Genomic DNA, 10,855 nt, shown 5'->3' with positions numbered 1-10,855 from the left:
GTTTTACTTTATTTACTCCTTTTTACATGTATATGTCTGATGAAATACCAAACTAAGAAATTAATATTGGATCGCAGCCATGTACGCGTCTGATATAGATGAGTTATAACAATCAACCAGAATTTCAAAATTAACAAAATATTATTTCACATCAGTTCATAGTCCTTCGGTTCACAATCAATTGACAAAAAAATAATGTATCACGATTTATGACAAACTCAAGAGGGTTTAGAAAAAATTTTATCAGTAATTTTATTCTTGCTCTATTTTGCTGATTTTAATTCTTCCTATTTGTTTTTTAATAGCTACATTTTAAATACTTTGTTGATTTCGTGTATCTCATATTGACCATCTCGGAAAGTAAAATACAATACATATCCGAAAGCGATGCTCGCACCGCGCTATAATTTTCAATAAATTTGCACTTCGCTTGTAATTGTAATTTTCAATAATCGTGCCTAATAGAGGGATGAGGGTGAGCAAAAGGGAGAGGGAGAGAGAGAGAGAAAGAGGGGGAACTGACGGTTTTAAGGTGGAAGGGGCAAGATCTAGGCGGTAGGAGTACGAAGCAAAAGCAGATTAGCGTGAATAATGAAGACACGACCTCGTGAAAGCCTAAGCGGGTCTCCTTAAGTCTGCTCCTTCGAGTAGAAGCCGAAGCCGGAAAGGAAGGATGCTGAGAGGTGGAGCGGACAGAAAGGAGGTAGAAGCAGTTAATTACTCCTCCCATCCAGGGGATAACGACTTCCCCTTATTTGTCGAGAGGCGCAAACAGCCAACCCTTAGTGTAATCCCTCGGCAAGACGCTTTCTCGGATATGTACCTACCTTGGAGTCTTGGATCCATACCATAACTCAAGCATTAGCCCGTTCTCAATGAGCATTGAGAAATCGAAAAACTATCCAACAAATTTCCAATTATGTAACAAACATTTGGACCATTTATCAGAAAACACAGTGTAGAATATAAATTGTAACATTTTTAAAAAAATGTCAAGGTCGACAATATCATTTTCAGAGATGACTGATAGAGAACTGTGAAAGAATAACGAGAACTACGTACGTAAGCGTGTAACGAAATAAATAACCGGTATGCTCAAATAGCCATATAACGCACGGAGAGAAGGAAAAGAAGGCAGACTAATTACGAAAGAAATCATAATAGGCGCACATGCACCACGGGCTGTCGAGCTAACGATCGCTTCCTCTGCATCTGCACCTGTTACTGCGATCTTATGGTTGCAACGATGCACGCGAGCCGCATATGCCGATGGTCTTCCTCGGAGACACGACCGCCTAAAGCATCGATCTCCTTTCATGAATTTGGAATATTCAGAAATTCGTCGATATTTCGAAAGGACGGCGATCACTTCTACGCTAACGCACACGTACTCGATCGAGCTTTTTAATGTTTTATATTGAAGTACCCGATTACATGCAGATATGATAATTACGAATATAACTGGCATTTACGCAGAGAGTTTTGTTCGTTCGTGCCAGAGAAATTCGTCTTTTTAACTGGTGTAATTGAACGGCGGTCATTGCATAAACGTTGTTAATTAGGACAGGAGACATGAAAACGAAAACGCGGGTCTTCAATGGTTGACGGTCATGTCCCTTTTTCTGCTACGAAGGACATAGGACTTCGGGGCATGTGATAAAATGCATTGACCATCGTCCGAATTAACGTCCGGAAAATTGGATGGGTCATGACGTTAAACGACTATGCTTTGCAGTTTCTTTTGTTTCATTCCGATGATTGCTTCTAATACCTGTACCCATCTGTACCCGACAAGCTACAGTTTATTCAATAATCTCGATTTTTGTTATCGTTGCTTATGCAGGTAAATGTTGTTTTGTATAAAATTATCTTGTCCTCTACGTCTATCATTCACTTTTTTTCTTAATTCCTGAGATTTCCTCTTGTTGGTAACATTCTGTACATGCATATAAATATCCGGTATCGATTAAGGATGTATTGGCTATACAGTCAATCCCAAAAATTTATGTACTTTAGAAAACTGCATTTATTTTTCTCAAAATTTCGAAAAATGCTTCAAATACAAGTTATTTGTCTTCTAACTTCGATACTTAACGAGTTAACTATGATTAATTGGCATTGCATAGGTCCTGAGAAAATCCGACCGTCCCACCGTCGACCACCATAGTGTCACCACTATAATTATTCAAAAAACCCATGAATTGATTTAAAATTTTGCAGGTAGCTTTTTAATAGTAATAGGAATCTATAATAACAAATTCAACATGTTAGCATTGTTTACGTATATAGCTAATACATCTTTAAAGTGTTTTAATTGATCGAAGTAAGCGACATTAACTCAGCATAATAAGCGGCTAGTCGGTTGCACCTCTTAATTCTCGTCCTGTTCATTTTCGTGCAGCTCGCACGCGAAGAGTAATTTTCAATAAATACACCGAACCCGACTTTGTCGTTGATTCTCTTCGAGTTGGTGCACGGCCAACGGTAGCCCCGCTGCTCATTCATCTCTCCTGTCTTTTTTCTTTTCTCTTGTTCCTCTTCCAGTTCCACCGAAAGGCTGACGCACGAAAGTAACAAGAATCCGCTGTTTCGAACGAACGTCTGACACCTCGTACGGCAGCCATTCACCTTTCGTCATAGAAGCGAGCACTGTTTAGACGAGACCCTCGGGGAAGCTCCATAGCAGATTGATTTACATCGAAGTCAGGTCTCGAACCGGCCTGTAATCTCGCGACCATGCCGATCAAAATACGCGTGGCCGCAGCCTCATCCCTTTCACGACCCCTAGGGTGTATTACGGCCCGAGTGTTCCGGCCAGAGGCAACCAACTTACGCTTAATATCGCGTGGATTAGCCGGCCAACTGTTGTCGTTGATAACCGGTGGTTTGGACGATCACTTCTGCGGTTTTATCGGTTACATCGCCACGATTTCTTTCTTGCGTGTCTCCGTCCTGATTTCAACCGACTAGATTCTGGAAACACGGTGAAGCTTCGTAGAACAAAGGGTGAAGTGTTTGGACAGAAAGCGGGGCCGTACTCCCGTTAGGACGTTTCCTCCTCAAGTGTCCTCAGGAAGTACGCAGGTCATCGCGTGCAGAACCTCGCGAGACGATCGCGGTTCTCCATTGTCAACGACAGCCGAGAAAAGAAAGTTCACGGCTATGGGGTTACCCGCTGTCTTCAGGGTCACCGTTATCCAACGATCATCTCGCATACGATTCGCGGCGAAACTAGAACGAATTCCGCGATTCGAACGTAAAGAAGCGCGTGTGAACTTTCATGTTCGCGTATTACGGAAATACGCGATCGATTAAATTTAACCGTATTTGGAAGCAATTCTGTGGTTCACTTTACCACCGATTCGGTATTCTCTTATTTTCGGCTGTCCGTTTCTTTTCTTAGCCGTCCTTCATGATGTGTGAAGCTGTTGGTTGCAAAGTTATTTATCACTGTCTTCGCATGATTTCGAGTAACGAATGTTCGCGTGATGGTCGCATCAATTTTGTATAATATTCTGTTACAGAAGTCATCCCGACTTCTTTTTATTTCCATTTCTTGCCTGACTTCCTTTCGCCGTTGGTCAGAGCGAGCAACATTCGAGAACGTCAATTTCCTCAATATTTTTATACAGCGCATTCATCAACATCGAGACCCATGCGTTACTATCACCTACGTCACTTATCTTAAACGAAGAAGCTACGTTGTTCGAAACAGCGTTGGTTTATACATTCATGAAGCTTGAGTTTCTAACTCGTATACAACGTTCAGTGTCTCAATCGATCCTGACTACTTCGTTATGCCCGTTACCTAGCTCGTCTTCATTAGCCCTAGCCCGTTCTCCAAAGTTCGTCATCTTGCTTCTGTGCGACGATCACTATCCTCTCCTTCAACTCTGAGACTGAAATAATCGTTCAGCACGCATTCGTCGACCGGGATGTACATCGACAAAGCCGCGTTTCGCTGTTCCCACAGGAGCGTCTTTCGTGCTGAACGTACAGACATTAATTCGGTCAGGAAGGAATGAATGGTAAGGAGAGGGGCGAGAGGGACGGAGGAAAGGAAAGAAGGACAGAAGGAAACTTGTAACATATGTGTAACGTAAGGGGCGTTCTGTGGCTGCGGTCCCGTCCATCTGTGGCAAGGAGTCCAGACGTAATTACTACATCCTCAGATGCTGTTACCATATCTGTGTGTACACCGTCGACTCGATTCACAGAAATCGTCTCGAGCTACGGCTTATGCGAAATACGCATTGGTTTCGTGATAAACCAGCTTATGTGAATTTCAATCCTGAAACCATCGTGTATATGACGGATGTATTATAATTGTAAGGCACATTATCCTTTGTACATACTAAATCTTAGGCAACCCCTCTAAGACAAGGTATTAACCAGTCAGTCAAATTCGCAAATGTTTTGAATATTATCCGAGAGGATTTCTTATCAAAATTAATTAGAAATGTTGCATTGAGCTGATAATTATTACAAAAGTTATTTGATTTTTCCGAATTTCGTATGTACGCATATATACGCTGGTAGGATGCAAATGCGTGTGCGTGTGCCCGCGATCACGGGTTCTTCCGTCACGCGACGTGCCGCAGTGAGGCCCGTTTTCTTCTTCTTCTTCCTCTTCTTTCTCTACCGAAACCGTTCCTCTCCTTCTCAACCGAGCTTTTTCGTGAACGGACACTCGTTGCACGTGAGGACGAATTCCCGCGGGTGCAAATCGTCGTGAAATTGACGGTTCCTGTGAACGTGAATGTCAATTTGACGTATGCCCGGGGTACGTCAAAATTAGTGACTTAAAAATTTCCTGCCTCTCCATCGGTATTAATTCTCCTTCGTTTTCGCTCCTCCGTTCGTTTCGTGTGCAACGTGATATTTAAAAAGTCTTTCAGTTGATAATAAAGATAATCGACGTTCGTTTGATTATTTCCTTTTTACAGGAAGTTAACGCCTTTTTCGTAAAATGCTGTAATGCATTTTAATAAAAAGAACGAAAATAAATTCGCATCTTGCGGTGTCGGGACAAAAAGAATATTGATTCAATTAATTTATTTGTCTCATTGTATTTCGAGTTTATCGACTAGTTTAATTTTGTGAACACAGTGAAGAACCGTGGAGAATCATTATTTTATCGTTTGCCAAGCAAACAGGCTCCCTGAGAATGCTTCTAAATCTTCTTCGGCGCTCTGGCTATTCGAAATGAAGGGTTGCTCGTAAATGATGGGTTAACCTGCTCCCGGATCCGCCTCGAAAATCCCCTGGATCTAATTCAATTAGGATCGCAAGGTTGTCTAAAGTTGGGATACGAATGGTTATGCCTAATTGTTAGTTATTATTGCTATTGAGATATTCAACGAGCACAACATTCACTTTTAATTAAAAGGAAAATCTGTCTTTTCTAGTGCAAAATTTTTAACTGACTACACGTGTAATTTTCTGTTTCCTTCTCTGACCACTATTTTGAATATAAATTATTAACTTCGCTTCTCAATCATTGTTGACTGCAATTCTCTTACAGTGAATAAGATCTACGTCTTCGGTCGCTTCCGTTAGCACCGGAAATTGGACCTGTAATTTTCCGCCTAATTTCAACTGAACATTCGTCAAATCCGCGGCGTTAGCCAGTCAAGGGTAGGATCATTTCATTTCACACAAACGTCGCAAAGCGGTAATTTCTGATTCAGAAGAAAAATAAGCAAATCTGTGTCTTGAATTGGAGTACAAATGATGGAAAATACGAATTTAGAGCAGACATTGAACTGTATAATTAAAACGGGTGTAATCGACTTAATTTTGCGTTTAAGAAAGAGCTCGCGACCCCAAGGGGCTTTGAAAATATCTCCATGTGTCCCGGCGCGGCTTGCGGTTGCCGCCCTTGCGCCTCGGTGGCAGAAGCAGACGTTGTAACGCCGAGATTTACAGTGGCGCTTGTAGGCAATAAGTCATGTCCAGTGAACATGTCGCCTACCGCAGACCTTCCACGCGTGGCCCGTCTGCATATATAAAGATGGCTATGCCGTGAAACGCGATACGCGCGCATACGAAGAGCCACTCCTTCTCGATAATATCGCCACGATTTCGGTGTGTGCTCATTCTCCCCCCCCGGCCCCTCTATTCAACTCCTTTCAATTAACTCACCGGTGATTACTTATTAATAAAAGGCAGATTTTTATAAAATATATCTAAAAAATTAGTTCACTCAATTCTTCTTCTTACGTCTTCGTATGTCAAAATAATTCTGATTTAATGGAGAACATTAAGGAAAATGAATAGAAAAGGCCAAAAATATTTTAACTGCATTCAAGTTTTCCATGTACACAATGTGCATCGTGCACATCAGAAATTTTACGCCAATTCATTGTCATTATTGGTTTCTTGTTTATTTTTACTGGCCTTTGTATCGAAATTAATTTTATTAGAAAAATGGGACCTAAACAAGGAACAAGATTATTTCATCCTTAATGCACGTGAAAATCTGTCTCGAAATTAGTTTTGTTTCACTTTTTTTTCCCGCAATCATGCGTGGCTTACAATAGATGGATGCAGAAGATTGCTCCGTTCTCTTTGGACGTAATGATGATTGTTCGTAATAATTCCGGTGGCGCGGCGGCGAACCGCCATCCTTTTAGTTTCACGTTATACGTGAAACCGAATCTTAGCATGTAAATTTCTGCCACGTTTCTTCATTTCCTTTTGGTAGCGGCGCGCCGCGCCAACAACGAAATTGCCAATTCGCACGTTCGGACCTGCGTCTCTCTTTGATCTTTATAGACCAAGCATGTTGCATGTCGAACAATTTCCAAAATTCGACCAGCAACTTTTCTTTGTGAAAACTTTTGGAATATGAGATTACAGCGTCGGTTAAATTTAATGTATGTGATAGGATGTTTTCCGCGATCGAATATAGATCTGAAACGACGGAGGAAGGAGACAAGGAGTGAACCGACACGGTGGCGATGCGGGAAGGATAGGTCCGACGAGAAGAACGAGTGAAGACCTCAGCCTCGGCCGGAGCGTGACCTCCGACCCTCTCCGGATCTCGAGTGCGCATAATACCTTATTGTAATTACAATAAAGGTTATCTCGCCGGGATTTCGAGGCTCCAGCGGCATTCAGTCATTCGCGTTATTGAGATGGTAAGCGAGAGCCGAGAGAGGAGGTGGGAGATCGTGTTGTATCCCAGCTACGTCCATTCGAGAGCGAAGGAGAAGAAGCGAGGGAAGCAACCGAGTATATATGTATGTACATTCATACATGCGTCGAGATACAAGAGAGGACGCGTCCGTGTGTTTCTCCGACGTAGACGCACCAGAAACCATGTGGGCGATAAGGTATCGGGACATTGTGTATTTGACCGGGCTGGAACCTGAAGAAGATAGATAGTCCGATACCGGAGGTTTCGCGTGGAACGGAGAAAGATAGAGCGGCATCGCGAAGAGATCCAGCGAAGAGGGATCAACCGGTGGAGGAACGATCGTTACCCGATTCGAATTTCATCATGCGGGATCAGCTGGAAATCCCATATGAGCAATTATGCTGCTCTTCTCTCTCGTCGGTCCTCTCTTATTCGCGGACGGTCAAAATGGCAGCGAGAATTGGGTCGTACGATCACAATGAATCGTGGTTTGCACGCCGCTTCGACAAGTAACTGTTCTTCGTTCTCTGTACATCGACCCGTAAATATACAGAGAGAGGATAAACAGCGAGGCACACGGTGGAGATTGAGAAGATCGAGTGGAGCGAAGGGTGAAAGCAGAAGGAGGTAAAAGGACCGAACGGGGAGCGAGAGGTAAAAAGGTATAAAGAGAACGGTGCGACGAGGGACGAGGTGCCTTTTCAATTAATTCGTTTGCGCGTAAACGCCTCTTCCTGCCGATGATTTACGGATTTGCAATCGACGAATCTCTCTACCGGCTGATCCTCGAGCGTGCTCGAACGTACGTATAGCGTAGTGAATCAGTCAGGAAGGCACACGAGTTCTATACACACGTGCATGTAACGTTCATGCGAGGGAAAATACGGGTAGGCACCTGAGCAAGTAAGTGCCCCCAATACAGATTCCAGTAGGAGTGAATCGGGAATTTTTAAATTGAACGATTTCGAAATTATATTTGATACCACTTGCTCTGCTTTGAATCTAGATGATATTCGTGTCAATCTGAGAAATTGTGAAATAATTTCGACTGCCATGTATGTCAGGCACCGACTGTATAATTATCCGAATATTACCTAATAATTTAATCAGCTGTGATTAACAGGTGATACGTGTCTTTTATTTCGCTTCTCTTCTCCTCGTGTAGAGATTGGGAAGTAATCGGGGGCGGTGCCGCCGACCACACAAGCCGCCGCCGTGAATCATATCCCGTGTACCCAAAAATATTACTGTACACACACACAGACACAGACACATCTTTGCTTATTATACCCACTTCTTTTAATCCGTGCATTTATCGTAAAATCTTTAAAGCCAATTGATTTCTTGATTGCTTAAAATTTGCAACGGGTTCAGTATTGACAATTATAAGTCCAATTAAGAAGTGAAAATTTCTTGAAGAGCATATCCAAGCATCGTTGCAGAAGCATCGCTAAATTGCCGTTCGTGCACGATCACTTATTGCTTGCCATCCGTTCCACCACCCGTTAGAGAGATTCTTACCGTAGAGGGTGTGATTTACGTGTCTCCTGATTTACACTGATTACGGGCTCGGCCAGGTCGCAAAGCAAATACTGCCCTCCTCCCGTTCTTCTTCCCTTTTAGCTCGTGCAGTTTGGTCAGCCGACTAGCAGGTTGTCCGGCACCCACTTTTCGAGGCAACATGAATTTCCGTTGATTGATTTTACTCAGGCATTAAATTAATCTGAGGCCTATGACCACTTCGCCAATCGTCATTAAATCCATATTTATCCATTTATGTCTCAAGTCTTCTTTGTTTCACAATGAATCTTATTTAATTGATAAAAAATATTAAATATCGTATTAATGGAATATCGTTTCGTGATGAATTGAAAGATTTAGTAGAAATTTAAATAGAACTTCCGCGAAAGTAACCAAAATTGTGAGATTTCGTGCCGAGACTCTTTGATTTCCTCCGCGCTAATCATTTCAGAGAAGTAGGAGTCTACGTTGTTGCAATTAGACGCGGCTGAATCGCGTGCCAACCTCCTTTTTGATTTTAGTCGATTTTTCCAGGACGACTTAAAATGCTAGGTCGACCGGTTTTGTGATCTCGTTTCTTTTCTAGCTCTATTGCACCGGATGATACTCGTTAAAGACTCGTTCGTGTCAGTGAATGCCCGTACGTGATAGAATTCTACACGCGGGTCCACCTAGTGTTTAGCACCTCGTGGACACGCCGCGCTGCCGCGCGCAGTAGCAAATTGACTATGAAGATCCTTAAAAACGCGCCCGTGCGCGATAACTTAGTCGTTCGCCTTCTTCTATCCCATTACCTAAGTTTGTTCTACACATTCCGTCACTCTCCATTCTGTATTTTTATTTTTTCTTTCAATTAAAATATAGTTCTACTCATATTATATTATTAATATTTTTATAATAATTCTCATTTCATTAAAAGTAGTGTTTCCTTAAAAGATTTTACGAAATCAAGTAAAAGACACGGTGTATGATAAATTTTGAGATTTATCAAATTTAAAAGGCAGCATAAAACTAACAGCACGTATCTTTTTACTGATGAAATGGTCTAACTAGTACTTCAAATCTCATAGATGCAACCAGACAAATTGGCACGCGTTTCTTTAAAGGACTGTCTCTTACTCGTTGCACCTTCTTTTTTAACCAGGATTTTATCATCACCTCGACCTTTTTCCCTCCCGCTTGTCCCGCTTCGTGGTACACCTCTTGCTCTCTCTTCCGAGTTTCTTCCTTCTTCTCGGCGAAGTTTCTTTTTGCTCTTCCGGAGCGTCTTCGAGAAGGAGCCCTCCGGCAAACGTAACCGGACGGGTCCGAATCATAAATTCCGCCGAGTAATGTAACGTCCGACGCGATTATTTACTGATACTTATTCGATGGCTAGAACCGTGCAGGGCAACCTACCCAGTGTTCCTTCAGACTTTTCACCGCTAGCGGAGGACAAACTTCGTCCACGACTTCTTTTTTCTGTGCTCTGGCAGCTCCAGTTCTCAAATTCACGTTCAATAAATGATTGATACAAAGTTTGTTTTATTGTTAGGCTAAATAGAATGTTAAAACCATGTTTGGTGGATAATTTAATTTTCCTACCTACCTAAATGAACACTGTTGTATTAATCAACTATCATTCGTTCTTGAGAAACTTACGAATCATCGGTTAGAGTTGGCTGAGGTAAAGGCAGTCTTTTTTTGTGAATTCTTCATTCGCAAACGCGTAACGAATTACTGTCACCGCAGATATTAACGGGGCACTCTTCTTCGCTGAGAATAAAGGAGGAAGTTGGGGCGTATATTATCCGGTCGGCTACCTCCTTCGTCGAATTATTAAAAGCTAAACTGGCTTTGATTTATAAGAGGGCAGAGCTATCCCGCGCCACCAAAATTCAACGGTGTGTTAAAAGGAGTCGCGGGGTTGCCGTGGAAGAGTAAGAGGGGGTTGAAACGCGGTGAGGCGGTACCGAGATTAATTTTATTACTTCCGCTCGAGTAATTATCGCATTACTTGTTGGAGGAGAAAGTTGCTGCGAGCTGTTGCCGCTACCCATATTTATAATCTTTGGATTTAGTTAAATTCTTTCCATGTTTCATTTATTCTTTGCATCAATGACAGATATGTAAATTATTCCTGAACGCGTGTCACGTTATTTCAATGCTTTGAGATCCAGAATAATTACGTTTCTCTAAGAAGAAAGAAGTAAA

This window comes from Ceratina calcarata, unplaced genomic scaffold, assembly GCF_001652005.2.
Source record: "Ceratina calcarata isolate Rehan_Ccalc_2016 unplaced genomic scaffold, ASM165200v1 scaffold180.2, whole genome shotgun sequence".
Taxonomy (NCBI): Eukaryota; Metazoa; Arthropoda; class Insecta; order Hymenoptera; family Apidae; genus Ceratina; species Ceratina calcarata.
The sequence above is the reverse complement of the archived record's forward strand: the minus strand, read 5'-3'. Positions refer to the sequence as shown.